Here is a 20,795-nt window from a genome sequence, read left to right as displayed (position 1 = left end):
AAAATAGGGAAAAAAGCCCCCCAAAATTTGTAGCCTCATTTCTTCTGAGTATGGAAATACATAATAAACGCAAAGGGAATGTATGATTTTGTGTCCCAACCACGTAGTACAAGATATCACCTCAGCATGAGAGATCCAAAATCATAAGAACAACTAATAAGTGCTGAAAATAAGAGGTGTGCCTAATGCTTAGCTTTTATTTGGTTATACTAAAAACTACCAAACTGTAGTGCCTGTGTAAACCAACACCTTATGGAAAACAAAAAATGGTCATCACAATAACAACTGCACATGAAAATGCTCTTCTGGGCCCTGTCAGCCTATCATGTGCTAAATAATATATAGAACCGATTCTGGCACCACAGGGGGCTTTGTAAACGCACATGGCCCCCCACTTTCATTCCAAACAAATTCTCTCTCCAAAAGCTCAATGGCGCTCCTTCTCTTCTGAGCACTGTAGTGCGACAGCAGAGCACTTGACATCCACACATTGGGTATTTCCATACTCAGAAGAAATGGGGTTACAAATTTTGAGGGGCATTTTCATCTATTACCCCTTGTGAAAATTTAAAATTTGTGGAAAAAACTGCATTTTAGTGAAAATATTTTTTTTCCATTTACACATCTGACTTTAACGAAAAGTCGTCAAACACCTGTGGGCTGTTAAGGCTTACTGTACCCCTTGTTATGTTCCTTGGGGTGTAGCTTCCAAAGTAGTATGCCATGTGGGATTTTTTTTTTTTTTTTGCTGTTCTGGCACCATAGGGGATTCCTAAATGCGACATGCCCCCCAAAAACCATTTAAGTTAAATTTGCTTTCCAAAAGCCAAATGTGACGACTCCTCTTCTGAGCATTGTAGTGCACCAGCAGAGCATTTGACATCCACACATGGGGTATTTCCATACTCCAAAATTTGGGGAAAAGCCAGCATTTTAGTAAAAAAATAATAATAATAATTTTATTTACACATCCGACTTTAACGAACAGTCGTCAAACACCTGTGGGGTGTTAAGTCTCACTGGACCCCTTTGTTACATTCGTTCAGGGGTGTAGTTTCCAAAATAGTATGCCATGTGTTTTTTTTTTATTTTTTATTTTGCTGTTCTGACACCATAGGGGCTTCCTAAACGTAACATGCCCCCCAAAAACCATTTCAGCAAAATTCACTCTCCAAAATCCCATTGTCGCTCCTTCTCTTCTGAGCCCTCTAGTGCACCCACAGAGCACTTTCCATCCACATATGAAGTATTTCCTTACTCAAAAGAAATTGGGTTACACATTTTGGGGGGATAACTCTCCTTTTACGCCTTGTAAATATTTTAAAAAAATTGGCTCTACAAGAACATGAGTGTAAATTGTTGACTTTTCTCCTTCACTTGCTGGTAATCCTGTGAAACACCTAAAAGGTAGAACTTTATGAATGTCATTTTGAATACTTTGAGGGTGCAGTTTTTATAATGGGTGTTACGCCGAGCGCTCCGGGTCCCTGCTCCTCCCCGGAGCGCTCGCGGCGTTCTCCTCTCTGCAGCGCCCCGGCCAGACCCGCTGACCGGGAGCGCTGCACTGACACTGCCGGCGGGGATGCAATTCGCATAGCAGGACGCGCCCGCTCGCGGATCGCATCCCAATCCACTTACCTGTCCCGGTCCCCGGCTGTCACGTCCTGGCGCGCGCCAGCTCTCTAAGTTTAAAGGGCCAGTGCACCCACCTGCTCCACGCCTTTATAACCTCACTTCCCCTTCCCAGCATTGCCGGATCTTGTTGCCCTTGTGCCTAGTGAAAGCGTTTCCTGTGATTGCCTTACCAGTGTTTCCAGACCTTCTGCCGTTACCATTGACTACGAACCTTGCCGCCTGCCCTGACCTTCTGCTATGTCTGACCTCGCCTCTGTCTAGTCCTTCTGTCCCACGCCTTCTCAGCAGTCAGCGAGGTTGAGCCGTTACCGGTGGATACGACCTGGTTGCTACCGCCGCAGCAAGACCGTCCCACTTTGCGGCGGGCTCTGGTGAATACCAGTAGCAACTTAGAACCGATCCACCAGTACGGTCCACACCAATCCCTCGCTGACACAGAGGATCCACATCCAGCCTGCCGAATCCTAACAATGGGGTAATTTATGGGGTATTTCGAACATGAAAGACCCTCAAATACACTTCAAACTGAACTGGTCCCTGAAAAATTCTGATTCCTGAGTCTACAGTCTCTGATGATTAGCTTTCTTCACCCACATAGTGAAGCAACTTTAAAGGGGTATGCCGGAGGAAAACTTTTTTTTTTTAAATCAACTGGTGCCAGAAAGTTAAACAGATTTGTAAATTACTTCTATTAAAAAAAAAATCTTAATCCTTCCAGTACTTATTATCTGCAGAATACTTCAGAGGAAATTCTTATCTTTTTGGAATACAGTGCTCTCTGCTGGCATCTCTGTCCATTTTAAGAACTGTCCAGAGCAGCATATGTTTGCTATGGGGATTTTCTCCCACTCTGGACAGTTCTTAAAATGATGTCAGCAGAGAGCACTGTGCTCATGATGTCAGCAGAGGGCACTGTGTTCCAAAAAGAATTTCCTCTGTAGTATTCAGCAGCTAATAAGTACTGGAAGGATTTAAAAAAGTTTTCCACCGGAGTACCCCTTTAATAGCCGAATCTAATTTTTCAAAAATTCGCTCATCTCTAATAGAGACATAAATTTTAGGGACTTTTTCCTAATCCGCCAACTCCTTATTCTCAAAAGGGTACCGTATATTCCGGCATATAAGACGATTTTTTAACCCCGACTTTTGGGGTCCGGGATAGGAAAACTTATGACTATCTGCCCGGGCCGGCTCCCGTGTGCGGGGGCCGGCCAGAGCAGATAAAAACTAATTACTGATACTAAAAACCAGGGTGTCTCCAGCTGTTGTAAAACTACAATTCCCAGCATGCCCGGACAGCCTTTGCCGGTCCGGGCATGCTGGTAGTTGTAGTTACACGACAGCTGGAGGCACCCTGGTTTTTAGTATCACGGGAGAAGATAATCATAGCTTTTCCTATGCCGGACATCCCTGTCTCCCGAAAGATCTTTTCGGGACATAGGGATGTCTGCCGGTCACTCACCATTCCCCGACTGGCGCGCGTCCTCCTGCGGTCCTCCTCCGCTTCTCCGCCTCTATGGTTGTACGCACGGGACGTCAGTGACGTCCCCCTGCGACCATAGAGACGCAGGAGGACGCACGCCGGCCGGGGCCTGATGAGTGACCGGCCGCGCGTCATCTTCTTCAGTGATCCCGTCACCGCTCCTACAGGCCTGGGACTGCTGCTATGGTCCATAGCAGTAGATGGTGACCCCGGGCCGGATGAGCGGTAATCAGAACACTGTGGGGGCAGTACAGACATACAGCCTCCAGCCATACATTGTATATGGCTGGAGGCTGTATGTCTGTGAGGGGGGGGGGGGGGGGGGGGAGACTGTCTACTAATGTGATGGAGCTGCCTACTAATGTGGGGTAACTCCCGACCTAATGTGGGGGAACTGCAACCTAATGTGGGGGAAGCTGCCTACTATTGTGGAGGAACTGCCGACCTAATGTGGGGGAACTACAACCTAATGTGGGGGAACTGCAACCTAATGTGGGGGAACTGCAACCTAATGTGAGGGAGTTGGCAACCTAATGTGGGGGAACTGCCAACCCAATATGGGGGAACTGCAACCTAATGTGGGGGAACATGCTGCCTACCTAATGTGGGGGTAACTATACTGCTTACCTGATGTGGGGGGAACTACAAGGTACTGTACATCGCGGTAGAAGGGGTAGTCTTATACGGCGAGTATATCCCAAACTCTATATTTTAACTGTAAAAGTTGGGGGTCGTCTTATACGCCGGGATATATGGTACCTACTTTTTAGGGCCCTAAGCATTATAAAAAAAAAAAAAAAAAAAAGCTTTTTTATCCGGGTTATCACATTCCTTCTTAACCCCTTAAGGTCCATTTTGGCCTTAAGGACTCAGACTATTTAATTTTTACATTTTCGTTTTTTCCTCCTCGCCTTCTAAAAATCATAACTCTTTTATATTTTCATCCACAGACTAGTATAAGGGCTTGTTTTTTGCGCGACCAGTTGTCCTTTGTAATGACATAACTCATTATATCATAAAATGTATGGCGCAACCAAAAAACACTATTTTTGTGGGGAAATTAAAACGAAAAACGCAATTTTGCTAATTTTGGAAGGTTTCGTTTTCACGCCGTACAATTTATGGTAAAAATGACGTGTGTTCTTTATTCTGAGGGTCAATACGATTAAAATGATACCCATTATTACATACTTTTCTATTATTGTTGTGCTTAAAAAAAAATCACAAACTTTTTAACCAAATTAGTACGTTTATAATCCCTTTATTTTGATGACCTCTAACTTTTTTATTTTTCCGTATAAGCGGCGGTATGAGGGCTCATTTTTTGCGCCATGATCTGTACTATTTTTGATACCACATTTGCATATAAAAAACGTAATACATTTTTTATAATTTTTTTTAATAAAATGTATTAAAAAAGTAGCAATTTTGGACTTTTTTTTTTCGTTCACGCCGTTCACCATACGGGATCATTAACATTTTATTTTAATAGTTCGGACATTTACGCACGCGGCGATACCAAATATATCTATAAAATTTATTTTTTACGCTTTTTGGGGGTAAAATAGGAAAAAACGGACGTTTTACTTTTTTATTGGGGAGGGGATTTTTCACTTATTTTTTACTTTTACATTTTTTTTTACACTTGAATAGTCCCCATAGGGGACTATTCATAGCAATACCATGATTGCTAATACTGATCTGTTCTATGTATAGCAGCAGTTTCAGTTTCAAATAGAGTTCGGTATAGAGCTGGGATATGGAGATAATTATAGATAGATGCAAGTAGAATACACAATTCTAGACGCGTTTCAAGGCCTCGGGCCTTTTCTTCAGTAGAGGTATAGGTGTATGGTTTGTGCGGGAAGAGTTTTTTTTATAGTGTGAACTGTGATTAGTGGAAAACCAGAAAGTCTGGAAATTCCAGGTTGTAGGTAAATTCAGGAACTGGATCATATAGGAAAAGGAGAAAAATAGAGAAAATTAGATAGTAGAGGTAAAAGAGTATGTAGATATGATATATGGATAATGAATGTGTAATTGAACGTGGAAGGCTGGAAAAACAATGGTTCAATGTGGGTATTAAATAACTTCAGTTAGTTAGCAGACTCCTATATATATGTATATATAGGGTATATTTAAAGGACTAGGTCTAGTGATAGCTTATGGAATAAATAGACAGCATAATATCAAGAAAAAATATATAGAAAAAATATATATATAAAAGTGAAAAATGGTTTGTAACATGAGAACATAAAAATGAAAAAATGGATGACTATGGAGATAAAAATGTGAATAATATAAATGATAAAAATAATCATAATGATAATAAAAAGGTAGAGATAAAAAAATAAAAATAAAATAAAGTAAAAAAAATAAAATATTAATAAAAGATATAAATAAATAAAATGAAAGTAAATACAAGTGTAGTAATGGTTAGCGGGACTGGAACAAAAATGGTTGGTGGAACTGAGACAAAAACAAAAATACATGCAGATGTGGAACACCGGAGATGTAATGTTTCTTGGGTGGGGCTCAACCACAGGACCGTCGCCGAGTCGATATGCGACCAGTCGGCGACGGGTCATGGGAGAGAGCCCAACCACAAGTACTAAAGGAATCCGAAGATCTCCAGCTCAGCATTAAGACCTTTAGGGATCAATGTGTCGAACTCGAAGATCTTGCCGGATTCAGCCTTCGACATACGAGTAATAAAATCGCCACCTCTCCAGCAATTGTTTACTTTTAAAAGAGCTGTAAAGAAAAATTGAGAAGGATCTTGAGCATGGCATTCCGTAAAATGAAGTGACAGCGGATGAGTCTTGTTTCCTTTTTTAATATTATAGATATGCTCTGATATACGGATTTTTTGTTTCCTTTTGGTTCGTCCGATATACTGTTTGCTACAGGTACATTGTATTAAATAAATAATTCCTTTGCTGTGGCAAGTGAGACAGTCTGTGATTTTATAGGTGAATTGGTTAGTTTTTGATGACATTTCTGTAATGGTTTTGGGTGAATTTGTGATTTTGCAACCTGAACAGGATCCACATTTGTGGAATCCTTTTGTCTGAAGCCAGGTGGAAGATGAGATGGAAGGTGGTTGACGGATGGTGGGGGCTACTTGTATGCCCAAATTGTGAGCCTTGGTGTAAACTATAGGAGGATGTGTGGGGATGGTATGACCAATGGCTTTGTCGTCTTTTAAGAAATGCCAGTTCATTTTGATGATCCTTTCAATTTCTTTGTAATTTCTGTTAAAGGGTAGGATCAGTTTGGGGATATCGCCTTCAGATGGAGGGTCAACTGGTTTGGGATTGAAAAAAGATAATCTATCTAGGGTCCAGGTATCGTTTAATGCTTTGCCTAAAATGGTTTGGGGGTAGTTTTTATCCAGGAACTTATTAGTTAAAACTTGTGCCTCTTCCTCAAATTTGTTATCAAATGCACAATTTCTCTTCAATCTCTGGAATTGACCTTTTGGGACATTTAAAAGCCATCTAGGTAAGTGGCAACTATTAAAAAGTATAAAACTATTTTTTGCCACAAGCTTGTGGTATGTGCTACACATCAATTTTTGTTTGTATCAATGGTAATTAAAAGATCTAAAAATTCCAAAGTGCCTGTGCTTATATGCGGTGTAAATTTTAAGTTTAAAAAATTGGTGTTTATTTCCTGGATAAACACAAATTTTTTTAAACTTAAAATTTACACCGCATATAAGCACAGGCACTTTGGAATTTTTAGATCTTTTAATTACCATTGATACAAACAAATTGGTGTGTAGCACATACCACAAGCCTGTGGCAAAAAAAATTTTTATGTACCTGTGGCAAACAGTATATCGGACGAATCAAAAGGAAACTAAAAATCCGTATATCAGAGCATATCTATAATATTAAAAAAGGAAACAAGACTCATTCGTTGTCACTTCATTTTACGGAATGCCATGCTCAAGATCCTTCTCAATTTTTCTTTACAGCTTTTAAAAGTAAACAATTGCTGGAGAGGTGGCGATTTTATTACTCGTATGTCGAAGGCTGAATCCGGCAAGATCTTCGAGTTCGACACATTGATTCCTAAAGGTCTTAATGCTGAGCTGGAGATCTTCGGATTCCTTTAGTACTTGTGGTTGGGCTCTCCCCCATGACCCGTCGCCGACTGGTCGCATATCGACTCGGCGACGGTCCTGTGGTTGAGCCCCACCCAAGAAACATTACATCTCCGGTGTTCCACATCTGCATGTATTTTTGTTTTTTGTTTTTGTTCCAGTTCCACCAACCATTTTTGTTCCAGTTCCACCAACCATTTTTGTTCCAGTTCCACCAACCATTTTTGTTCCAGTTCCACCAACCATTTTTGTTCCAGTCCCGCTAACCATTACTACACTTGTATTTACTTTCATTTTATTTATTTCTATCTTTTATTAATAATAATTTTTTTTTATCTCTACCTTTTTATTATCATTATGATTATTTTAATCATTTATGTTATTCACATTTTTATCTCCATAGTCATCCATTTTTTCATTTTTATGTTCTCATGTTACAAACCATTTTTTCACTTTTATATATATATTTTTTCTATATATTTTTTCTTGATATTATGCTGTCTATTTATTCCATAAGCTATCACTAGACCTAGTCCTTTAAATATACCCTATATATACATATATATAGGAGTCTGCTAACTAACTGAAGTTATTTAATACCCACATTGAACCATTGTTTTTCCAGCCTTCCACGTTCAATTACACATTCATTATCCATATATCATATCTACATACTCTTTTACCTCTACTATCTAATTTTCTCTATTTTTCTCCTTTTCCTATATGATCCAGTTCCCGAATTTACCTACAACCTGGAATTTCCAGACTTTCTGGTTTTCCACTAATCACAGTTCACACTATAAAAAACTCTTCCCGCACAAACCATACACCTATACCTCTACTGAAGAAAAGGCCCGAGGCCTTGAAACGCGTCTAGAATTGTGTATTCTACTTGCATCTATCTATAATTATCTCCATATCCCAGCTCTATACCGAACTCTATTTGAAACTGCTGGAAGCCCCCAGTATTGGGACCACTGCGGCTTCACTGCCACTCTGCGCGCGTGCAAGCGCTCAACTACACGGGGCGCGCTGCACGCACTCCCACCGCTACCTTGAACGCACCGCTCTATTCCACCAGCCAAGGACCTTCGGCTTACCTACGAGGCCGGTGCCATCCGTGCCAGCCGCGGACCTTGCGGAGAGGACAACTCCAGCGCTACCTATAACGCTGCCGGACACAGGAGATACAGACCTTCACTGCCGGAGGCCTGACACCTCCGTGCCACATCACCGAAACAGCTCCTCTGCCGATACCAGCAATACCAGCGGTCGCAAGGGTGGTGAGTGGTGCTGTGCACCGGACTTTCGTTATCCTTCACATCTGTGAGACAGTTTGTTACACTGCACTACCATCGGCTAATTCATTGAGATTGGACACTGCAACTGTTACAACAAGCCGTTATTTGACAAAGTATTTGGCTATCGGCATCACATCGTGCTTATAAGAGACTGAGCAGTTAAGAACACTGTTAACTGATTATTATTGATGCCAACATTGGATGAACTATAGATGCAAGTTTTATTCTATTTTATTTTATTCTCTCTATTGAATTATTAATTCATTGATTTTATACACTTTTATTATTCTATGCTGCGCCTTTTGTCCCATGCAAGGACCCTGCAGGGACACTAGATACCAGCGAATATCATGACCTTTAATAAATATATTATATTTTTTCAATTAATATCTGGATCTCCATCTATTCTTATTCTTTACATTCCACTAACTTTCTTTTACATATACCTTGAGGACTGGTACCTAGTTGATTTATCAACTAAATCGTTTTTCTGTACTATTTAGATCTTTGGGTGAAGGTAACACCAGTTAACCTCAGGTATATTCACCCACTGAGTGAGCTACACCTTCTTTTATCTAAAGAAAAAATTTGCCCTAGACCCCAACATGTTGAAGGGGAAAAGAGCTTCTCGGGGGACCAAGGCCCCAGACCGGCCGGTCCCTGAAAACACCTCCCCAGCCCGACAGACAGGCAGGGAGGGGCAGGAAGGAGCGCCCCTGAAAAATCAGGGGGAAAATGAAGCCACCATAGAAGGGACTGACAAGACTGTCGAGAGCCAAAGGAGACCTGTCCCACTGGAAGAGAATCAGCAGGTGATGAAAGTGGGCAAATGGCACGGCCTCCACCAACCGACCCAGGACATCCATGCAAAAGCGAATGGAAAACTGGAGCAGGGTGCCAAAGTCACCGGACTCTAAATAAGAGAGTCAGACGATTGTTCGGCAGAGGCTGTGTCGAACTAGAGCTCCAGGAGAGGGTTGGACTTGTCCCGATAGACCATCCAACCGAATTGAGACAAGGACTGGAGGTTGAGACCAAGACTCTCCAGGATCTGGGCCCTGTCTGGAGCTCTGATCAGGAGGTCATCCAAGTCAGGGATCACGGAAACAACTGATGTACGTATTAAAGGGCTATCAAAGGCGCCAGGACTTGGAAAGGGTCCGTGGAGAAGTGGCCAGACTGAAATGGAGAGCCACAAAAGAAATGACCATCCGTAACTGCAAAGCAGAGGTACCGCTGATGACCACAAAATGATGAGACGTGGAGGCAGGCATCTTTGATGTCCACCGAGGAGCGAAAACTCCCCTTGAACCATGGACGCCAACACTGAATGGTGGGACTCCATTCGGAATGGGAAAACAGAAGATGCTGGCTGAGATACTCGAGGACCAAAATTGGGCGAACAGAAACGCCTTCCTTGGGGACCACAAAGAGGTTGGAATAAACCTCGAGAACGTTCCCCTGAAGGAACTGGAACAATTACTCCCCGGATAAAAAAAAAAGAGCTGGAGCGTTACCCGAACTGCCTTCGCTAGAGAGGGGAACCAGAGGGTCCAGGAAAGAAAAAGGCAATCCCAAGGAAGGGAAGCAAATTCAATCCTGTATCCATCCGTTGACTACCACATCCCTGACCAAGGGATCCTGAATGTGCGTGGTCCAGGCATCCCGGAAGAGTAAGAGGCAACCAACCACTCAAGAAAAGGTCGGTGGGTGGGGCGACCCTTCAGGCCGAGGAAGGCCTATGGGTGGGATGGGTCAGGAAGGGGGGAGCCCTCTACCCGTGAAGGCGCCAGGCTGGACCCTTTGTTGGAACCAAAGGTCTGCAGGACCGGAAGGAGGAGTTCCGATGGAAAGTGGTTCTGCGAGCCTAATTCAGAGGTATAAGGAACTCTTACCGCCCGTCGCCTCCCTTCTTGAAGGCGGTGTCGGCATTCAGGCTATAAGCCACATGGAGCGACGGAGGGCTACCAAGTAGCCTGTGGCAAAGGCAGCACAGCGGCTACGCATGGGAGCAGAACACAGAAAAAACTCCGGCTGAGGAACATCGGAGAGCTAGTTCAGATAGATCCTCCGGAGAAATCCTGAATACTGCATCTGACATCCAGGCAGAAGCAAAAGCAGGAAGAAAGGAGGGACCTGCTGTCTAAAAGGCAACTTTAGCCAAAGTCCCCACCTTTTTGTCCGAAAGGATCCTGAAAGGCAGCCGTATAAGTCAACGGCAGGACAGTTGCCTTAGAGAGGCGGGAGACCGGTAGATCCACAGTTGGAGAGGAGGTCCACCAAGCAATGAGGTCCTTGGCGAGGGAATACCTTGGGCACAATGAAAGGTAACTTCTGGAGCCACGTCTGAAGTTCCTGTGTCCTCTAGATGGAAGGTGTCTCTTATGGCCGAAACCAATGAGTGCACCATGTCCGACATATCCATGCAGTCCTCTGGGTCAGAGGCCGAATCGGAAACTTCAACCACAAGTTCTCCAGGTGAATGGGAACGTGTGAGGTGGTCCTCGAAGAGGGAGAAACTGACCTGGTACGCGGGTCTGGAGAACCAGAGCGGCGACCATAGGAGCGTCCTCCAGGGGAGCGATGCTTGCTACTAGCTGGAGTAACAGGGCAATGCCTGTGAGGGGAGTGCACGTGCCTGCCAGGAGACTCGGGGGATGAGTCAGATAAAACAGCCTTATGACGCTGCAAGAGAGTCAGTCTAGAGGGAGAGCGGGACCCTCTGGAGGGCCGGAGTAGGGAGGATCCCTCCAAAGGCAGTCCCCACAGAACTGGAACCCTTCACAGGGTAGTCTGGGGAAGCAGTGTGTAGTAGAACAAACGGGTTCAGCAGAACCATACATTTTAGCGATACAGCCCCTAAAGGTGTAAAAAGTAACCTCCCGAGCTGTTTACAGGGAGGAACCTGTCTGGGCTCGGACATAAGTCTCACCCAGCAAGGGCATCCTGATTAGCCCTGAAAAATCCCTCTGTGCGCACACCGCACCGATAATTTGCGCGCTCTGGGGAATGCCCGCCAGCCACAGGTGGGCGGAGCTAAGTCCGTACAGGGCTCGCGGTCAAAGTACATGCGGCCAATAGTGGCGCAAGCTCCCGGCCCCAAACGCATATGTGAATGACAGGGGAAGGGAGCGGGCGAACACAGCCGCGGCTCGCAGGTGGGTGGGGCTTAAGACCGTGCAGAGCCCGCGGCTGAGAACATGAGGCCGGGAGATAATGGCGCCCACTCCCAGCTCTAAGCCCATATGCGGTCGCATGTGCGAGCGCAATGGGAAGAGAGTGGGTGAAAACACCGTAGGCAGTTTTTTCACGCGCGAGATGCGGCTGAGACTGAAGCCGGCACTCGCAAGTGAAAGTCGGCAGCCGCGGCTGCTGAGGTAGGGAGCTGGCCATGGTGTCTGAATACAGTTCTCACACGAACGCACTGTCTGTTTATATTTGTTCCCTGTCTCTGCCATATCCCTATATCGCTCTCTCCATATGTCCCCCAACCTGAAACTAAGAGAGGGCTGCAAGTCCCTCTTGAATAAGCCCCCAGACCACCATGAAGGGGTTGCCCAGGAAAAATAAAGAGTGGGCCAAAAACTAGGGGTCTCCAGAGGTTGCAAGTCCACACCTAAAAGGAGGAAATACTCACCTCAGTCTGAAGAACTTACCTCATGAAGTCTTCTCTATGAAGTCTTCAGCCAGCTTTAGTTACCTGCATCATGCCGGGCTACCATGTGCGAGCGAGGCGAGCAGGAAGATAGGGGGACCCGGACCTATGAGGTACAACCCCAGGCGCTGACCGTTGGCGAGAGAGGGTGAACATCGCATATACGCAATGTCTGTGCCCCCCTCAATCGCAATGGGGAAACAGTCAGCCGCAGTTCCTGAGTCCCCACCTGAAAACAGGAAAGAAAACGGAATAAAAAAAACTAACACATCCCTAAATCTAGGAAAATAATAAAACATAAGACCTGGTCTGGAGAGAACTCCAGACCATGTCCACCTCCTTAGACACTAAGCTAAAACTGATTAGCTCAGGGTCTGGAGGCGGGTATATCCTGCTGGGAGGAGCCGACTTTTTTGTTGCCATAGTGTCACACCTCCTAGAGACAGCAGCATACACCCATGGTCTGTGTCCCCTAATGGGGCCAATAGAGAAAAGAGGATTCTTCCCCTGATTCAGCAGACATGGGAACAATTGCCTCTTTGCCTGAACCTGCTGTAGGAGTCACAGTACATACAGGAGTTTCAGGAACAGGTGTCATTGGTAGTAGAGTAGCAGGAATAGACAAATTAGCTGCCCTGAGGGAATTCTGAATTTCTCCTGATCATTTATTTCAAAACAAATCAAAAACTGTTAAATAAAAAGTGGGGAAAATTTTTGTACAGTACTCAGGTAGATGCTGGTACCGAGGCTGGGGGGTCTTCTTTTGATGAACTCATGTCTTTAGCTTGCCCTTCACTTAGGATAGCTGCCTGGTTTCCACAATGATGACCTTCCTGTGTACAAAGGGCATCTAAATATTATCTGACTCTTCCTCTGTACCAATGCCCTGGGGTCTGATGTCACTTCCGGGGTTCCCAAGCAGCTGAATGGCCCCACGTCACTTCTGCCACCCTTAATAATGGTCCTGCGTCATCTCCGGCCTCCCACAGAAGGCCCCATTTTGAGATGCGCACAGAGAAGTAGAGCCCTGAATGCCACTCCTCCACCTCTCACCCTAGCATATAACACGACCACGCTGCACCGCACCACCTGAGCAGGTAATGGGATGGGTGATAATCATAGAGACAGACTTTAAAGGAAGGTCTATGATGCCACAGCACCCCAGGGGAATAAAAAGCATTGCCTCCAGCCAAATCCACCAGAGACAGGGACTCCTGCCTCAATTGGCTTCCATGGGACAGGAAACCACTGAGGCAGGAGAGGAGGGCTCTTCCTTTCATCCTGCAGGTTTACTGTCCCTAGGGGTAGAGTCCTCTCTCAGGTGGTGCTGTCACAGCAACCAGAAATGATTCTGATTATAGAAATGGTTATCCTATTCTTTGGAACTATAGTTTCAGCAAGCATTTTGGATACAATAACATACAGGATTTACCAAGGCTTTTGAGCCCCTTCCCGACATTTGACATACTACATTAAATGTCAAACTTTCAAAAGGTTTCCACACATTTATCTTTTTGTTGGAAATGGTGAAGGCGGAAGGAGTAGTAACTAGTTGTGTCTTAATGTGTCATGACCAGTTATGTCTGGCAAGTCTATGTAGAAAAGTGATTTCATTTATTTCAAAACAAATCAAAAACAGTTAAATAAAAAGTGGGGAAAATTTTTGAACGCCCCTTATACATGTATGTTCACTCTCCATACTTTGGTGCTAGATGATATCTGCAATGGTGATCTTGCCATCTAAGAAATTAGATGACAGGTGCTGCCCGAACAATCAAATGATCTAGGAGAACTAAAAAGTATTAAAGAAAAAAATATTTTTTCATATACAAAAGAATTACCCCTTTCTAAATAAATAAATGAATGAAAATTACAAAAACAAACAAACAAATATATTGCATATTGTTAATAGGTGTGGAAATATCCCAATTAATAAAATAAACCCACAAAAACAAAAAAAATTATTTTGTGGTCAACTCACATCCCACTAAACATCCCCCCCAGGCTGAGCACAGTTTGAATAAAAAAAACTAAATAATAATAATAATAATGAAAGGAGAACAAAACGAAAAATTTACTTGGATTACCAATTCTCCAATAGAAGTTATCTCGACATCCCTACCATACTCTGTCCAGAACACCTCCAGCTTTAAACATAACTCCGGGAGCAGTCCCATACACAGATACTCCTTTTCGGTAGTCGCGCAAACATACTATGGACTCATCATAGCTTCCTACATAATTGCAGATCAGTTACAGTGCCAAAGCTGACCGCTGTCCTCCATTAAAAGTGACTACAATGTGCAAGTAAGCATCAGAGGTGGACCAAGCAATGGAAGAAGCATGGTGGGATAAATCTAATTTTCTTTAATAAACACGTGGACGGCAGGATGTGTGTGTCTCTCGTATCTGGGGAAGATGGGATTAGGATGAGGAGGCAAGCCGGCAATGAGCTTTGTTGCTGACCTCTGAGATACCATGAGACACCTTGAAGGGTCTTTAAACCAAGCATCAGAATAGGGAAGAAAGGGGATTTAGGTGGCTTTGAACATGGCATGGTTGCTGATGCCAGATGCCTAACAATCTACTCGAATAGTAAAGCACAACCATCTCTAGGTGTTACAGAGAATGGTTAAAAACAGAGAAAACATCCAGTGAGTGGCAGTTATGTGGACAAAAATACTTTATTGATGTCACAGGAAGATGGACAGATTGGTTCGAGATGACAAAAAGAGGCAACAGTAAGGTTACATTACCAATACAGAATGTCTGTCTGGCACCAAGACCTCTCGGACACGCCCCGTCACCACTGCAGGACTATCTTCTGCGGCTTTAACATGTATGACCAGATGTTTAGGCAGCAGAAGAAAGTCCTGCAGAATATTATGCAGGCCATCAAATGTTATGACTAAACCTAAGTTCCTATCTCCATTGTAAATTCTATTTCTGTTCGGTCATAAAAATCCGAAAAACAGGATCCAAGCTGTGACGGATCAGTCATGACAGACCCCATAGATGGTGTCTGGTCATGGTGTCTGTTGTTTTGACAGGAAGAATAGAGCTGCGCACTGCACAACTGTTCCAGTTTAAGAGCCCCCGAAACAGATGTGAACAGATTTTAATGTTTTTTTTAAAGAATACAGGGTTGTGTTTTTATACAGAATCTCCATCCCCTGAATTAGAAGAGAGATTATTTGATCTAGCTGCCGGATGAAGCATTTGGGCAAATATTGTTCAATCTGTCCAGTGATTAACATTTGGAAAGTGGATGCCCCCCTTCCCCTCTCGACATATATGTATTAAATACTATTCATCCCCCCCCCCAGCCTAATTTCCATTTTATCAATGTCAATTGTGGGGGAAAAACCCTTTTAACAAAATGTACTAGGATTCTAACCTAGATTAACCAAAGTTAAGAACTCTTTTTGTGTTGATATTCGCTGACCTCTTGTGGTCATTTTATTGTATTATGCAGCTACGTGGCCTCACACTACATATGATGTGAACTTAGTGACTAGTATATACTAGAGTATAGATTGAGGATGTAAAATGTCACATTTTTAAATATAGGTTTCTTATGCCAAGTTAACCCAATTTATCTCTATATAATGACCTGCTCATTCGTACCACAAGGTTGGTTAGGTGTTCAAGTGGAAAATGACATGACTCCAAGACTATAGGTCTTTTTCCTCATAGTTGAAGAGAATGGATACATTTAACAATTTTTTATTCTTGCTTTGCACAAAAGATATTTTCCACATAGGTCTCCATTAACCCCTTAAGGACTCAGCCCATTTTGGCCTTAAGGACTCAGACAATTTAATTTTTACGTTTTCATTTTTTCCTCCTCGCCTTCTAAAAATCATAACTCTTTTATATTTTCATCCACAGACTAGTATGAGGGCTTATTTTTTGCGCGACCAGTTGTCCTTTGTAATGACATCACTCGTTATATCATAAAATGTATGGCGCAACCAAAAAACACTATTTTTGTGGGGAAATTAAAACGAAAAATGCAATTTTCCTAATTTTGGAAGGTTTTGTTTTCACGCCGTACAATTTATGGTAAAAATGACATGTGTTCTTTATTCTGAGGGTCAATACGATTAAAATGATACCCATTATTACATACCTTTATATTATTGTTGCGCTTAAAAAAAATCACAAACTTTTTAACCAAATTAGTACGTTTATAATCCCTTTATTTTGATGACCTCTAACTTTTTTATTTTTCCGTATAAGCGGCGGTATGGGGGCACATTTTTTGCGCAATGATCTGTACTTTTTTTTGATACCACATTTGCATATAAAAAACTTTTAATACATTTTTTATAATTTTTTTTTTAATAAAATGTATTAAAAAAGTAGGAATTTTGGACAATTTTTTATTTTTTTCCGTTCATGCCGTTCACCGTACGGGATCATTAACATTTTATTTTAATAGTTCGGACATTTATGCACGCGGCGATACCAAATATGTCTATAAAAAATGTTTTTTACGCTTTTTGGGGGTAAAATAGGAAAAAACGGACGTTTTACTTTTTTATTGGGGGAGGGGATTTTTCACTTTTTTTTTACTTTTACTTTTACATTTTTTTTTTACACTTGAATAGTCCCCATAGGGGACTATTCATAGCAATACCATGATTGCTAATACTGATCTGTTCTATGTATAAGACATAGAACAGATCAGTATTATCGGTCATCTCCTGCTCTAGTCTGCTCGATCACAGACCAGAGCAGGAGATGCCGGGAGCCGCACGGAGGAAGGTGAGGGGACCTCCGTGCGGCGTTATGAATGATCGGATCCCCGCAGCAGCGCTGCGGGCGATCCGATCGTTCATTTAAATCGCGAACTGCCGCAGATGCCGGGATCTGTATTGATCCCGGCACCTGAGGGGTTAATGGCGGACGCCTGCGAGATCGCGGGCGTCGGCCATTGCCGGCGGGTCCCTGGCTGCGATCAGCAGCCGGGATCAGCCGCGCATGACACGGGCATTGCTCCGATGCCCGCGGTTATGCTTAGGACGTAAATGTACGTCCTGGTGCGTTAAGTACCACCTCACCAGGACGTACATTTACGTCCTGCGTCCTTAAGGGGTTAAAGGGGTACTCCACCCCTAGACATGTCTGATCCCAGGGGGTCCAGCTGCGGAGACCCCCGCGATCTCCGGGCCAATGCTGTGGCGCTACGGAAGCCTGGGGCTTCCGTGATTGTGATGTCACGCCCCCTCCCATGGACACCAATGGAGGGGGCGTGGTGGCCGTGTTCACCAGTCATGTGGCACAGAGCAGAGTTCACTCCGTGCACCAGATAACTGACTGGGGTGCCGGGACAGATATCACGGGGGTCCCCAGCGGACAGACATCTTATCACCTATCCTTTGGGTAGGGGGTAACATGTCTAGCAGCGGAGTATCCCTTTAAAGAATATTTAGCATGAAAAAAAAGGTGACATTACTTTTCTGAATACTATTTTTCTAATTAAAAGGAGCCTTATAGGCGTTTTCTGATATTGAAACCTATGACCTTTCATGCTTTTCTTTTGCTTCTGAAACAAACTGCTCTGTTGTCTTCATTGGCCCATCTTTCTGTACATCCTGTTATGAACTTCCTGTTCCAGCAGAACTCTAGACAAAAATTCTGCTCTCTCTCCTGTGAGTGTAGTGGGCAGAGCTTATACTTAAAGGGGTACTCCGCTGGAAAACATTTTTTTTTTAAATTTAAATCAACTTGTGCCAGAACATTAAACAGATTTGTAAATTACTTCTACTAAAAAATCTTAATCATTCCAGTACTTATCAGCTGCTGTATGATCCACAGGAAGATCTTTTCTATTTGAATTTCCTTTCAGTCTGACCACAGTGCTCTCTGCTGACACCTCTGTCCATGTCAGGAACTGTCCAGAGTAGGAGAGGTGTTCTATGTGGATTTGCTTCTACTCTGGACAGTTCCCAAAATTGACAGGGGTGACTGAAGTCAGACAGAAAAGAAATTAAAAAAAGAAAAGAACTTCCTCTGAAGTATACAGCAGTTAAGTACTGGAAGGATTAAGATTTTTTAATAGAAGTAATTTACATCTGTTTAACTTTCTGGCACCAGTTGATTTAAAAAAGGGAGATCTAAATGGCTGAATTTTTCAGCTAGAGTGTACAACAGAAACAGAAAGTCAGCTCCACAGGAACTTGGGCTAATGGAGACTAGAGTAGACCATATGACTGGCCAATTACACAAATAGCTATTCAGCCAAATACATGGCAGCAACTGAATTCCTTTAGGGCATGTAGATGTGGTCAAGACAACTTGCTGAAGTTCAAACTGAATGGTGATGAAAGAGGTTTACAGGGGGCTTTGAACGTGGCATGGTTGCTGGTGCCAGATGGACTGGTCTGAGTATTTCAGAAACTGCACATGTACTGGGATTTTCACGCAAAACCATCTCTCTCTTTACCAATCCAATAGATCACCTTCGGGATGTCATAAAACAGGAGATTTACATCATTGTGTACCCGAAAAATCTGCAACTGTTTGATGCCATCATGTCTATATGGAGCAAAATGTTTCCAGCACCATGTAGAAAGTATTCTAAAAAGAATTATGGCAATTCTGAAGGCAAAAGAGAATCCAACCCAGTACTAGTAAGTTGTAACTAATAAAGTGGCCAGTGAGTGTATGTTCATTTATTAGACAGTTGAAAATTGATTTTACTGTCATAAAACCCCTTTACAATCAACATGTAACATACGCATGGATTCTGAAGCCAAATTTTCTGCCTTTTCATTTTGTCACATGAAGAAGAACTTGAAGTTTCCTACAATTGCCTTATTGCTGAGTTATCAAACACCAAACAAAATCCAACAGATTGAAACTACACTGCTAAGATAACACATCCTAGATCTGAATGAATGAACTAATCGTATGAAATACTTTCGTCTTGACATAGTTGAATGTGCTGACAACAAAATCACACAAAAATTATCAATGGAAATCAAATGTATCAACCCATGGAGGTCTGGATATGGAGTCACACTCAAAATCAAAGTGGAAAACCACACTACAGGCTGATCCAACTTTATGTAATGTCCTTAAAACAAGTCAAAATGAGGCTCAGTAGTGCGTGTGGCCTCCACGTGCCCATTTGACCTCCCTACAAGGCCTGGGCATGCTCCTGATGAGGTGGCGGATGGTCTCCCAGACCTGGACTAAAGCATCCACCGTTGGTGGATGGAGCGAGACATGATGTCCCAGATGTGCTCAATCTGATTCAGGTCTGGGGAACGGGCGGCCAGTCCATAGCATCAATGCCTTTTTCTTGCAGGAACTGCTGACACACTCCATGAGGTCTAGCATTGTCTTGTATTAGGAGGAACCCAGGGCCAACCGCACCAGCATATGGTCTCACAAGGGGTCTAAGGATCTCATCTCGGTACCTAATGGCAGTCAGGCTACCTCTAGCAAGTACATGGAGGACTGTGCGGCCCCCAAGGAAATGCCACCCCACACCATTAGACCCAGCACCAAACCGGTCATGCTGGAGGATGTTGCAGGCAGCAGAACGTTCTCCACGGCATCTCAACACTGTCATGTGCTCAGTGTGAACCTGCTTTCATCTGTGAAGAGCCAGTGGCAAATTTGCCAATCTTCGTGTTCTCTGGCAAATGCCAAATGTCCTGCACGGTGTTGGGCTGTGGAGTCTGTTTCTGACCTTTTGAGTGGACACATGCACATTTGTGGCCTGCTGGAGGTCATTTTGCAGGGTTCTGGCAGTGCTCCTCGTTGCACAAAGGTGGAGGTAGCAGTCCTACTGCTGGGTTGTTGCCCTCCTATGGCCGCCTCCACGTCTCCTGATGTACTGCCTGTCTCCTCTGGACACTATGCTGACAGACACAGCAAATCTTCTTACCACAGCTCGCATTGATGTGCCATCCTGGATGAGCTGAACTACCTGAGCCACTTGTGTGGGTTGTAGACTCTGTCTCATGCTACCACTAGAGTGAAAGCCCCGCCAGCATTCAAAAGTGACCAAAACATCAGCCAGGAAGCATAGGAACTGAGAAATGATCTGTGGTCACCACCTGCAGAACCACTTCTTTATTGGGGGTGTCTTGATAATTGCTTATAATTTCCACCTGTTGTCTGTTCCATTTGCACAACAGCATGTGAAATTGATTATCAATCAGTCTTGCTTCCTGAGTGGACAGTGCGATTTCACAGAAGTGTGATTGACTTGGAGTTACATTGTGTTGTTTAAGTGTTCCCTTAATTTTATTTGGAGCAGTGTATTTCTATATATATTTAGAACATGTATGAAACGCACAGAACTTAGAAAATGTCAAATGATTAAAAAAAAAAGGCAGTGTCATGTAATAAGCCCTGGCACCAGTAAGAAGGCTGGGCCCTGGCCATTACAGGACCCTGCTGCTCAGTGTGTCACCAGCAGAGGCCAATGATAAGATCAGCGCAGTCTGATGTGTCAGGCCCTAGAATGCAGAGCCCAGAAGATGGGAGACCGAGATCAGCGCACATGGGAAGCAGTGGAAGATAAGTTTTTTGTACCCTGGGCAGAATGGAGAGAGAAAATCAGTGGAGTACCCCTTCAAATATCATCTC

The 20,795-nt window shown here is 43.5% G+C and overlaps 1 long non-coding RNA gene across 1 annotated transcript in view; it reads right to left on the bottom strand.

Annotated features, from left to right (window-relative positions):
- Positions 1-8,466, bottom strand: part of LOC130275603 (uncharacterized) — a 41,121-nt gene extending 32,655 nt beyond the window's left edge. The window contains exon 1 of the long non-coding RNA XR_008844837.1: positions 8,330-8,466. This is a non-coding gene — a long non-coding RNA (uncharacterized LOC130275603). The remainder of the gene's footprint in view (positions 1-8,329) is intronic.
- Between the last annotated feature and the right edge of the window lie 12,329 nt (positions 8,467-20,795).

Source organism: Hyla sarda, chromosome 6 (genome assembly GCF_029499605.1).
Source record: "Hyla sarda isolate aHylSar1 chromosome 6, aHylSar1.hap1, whole genome shotgun sequence".
Taxonomy (NCBI): domain Eukaryota; kingdom Metazoa; phylum Chordata; class Amphibia; order Anura; family Hylidae; genus Hyla; species Hyla sarda.
This window is presented reverse-complemented; position numbering and strand designations above follow the sequence as displayed.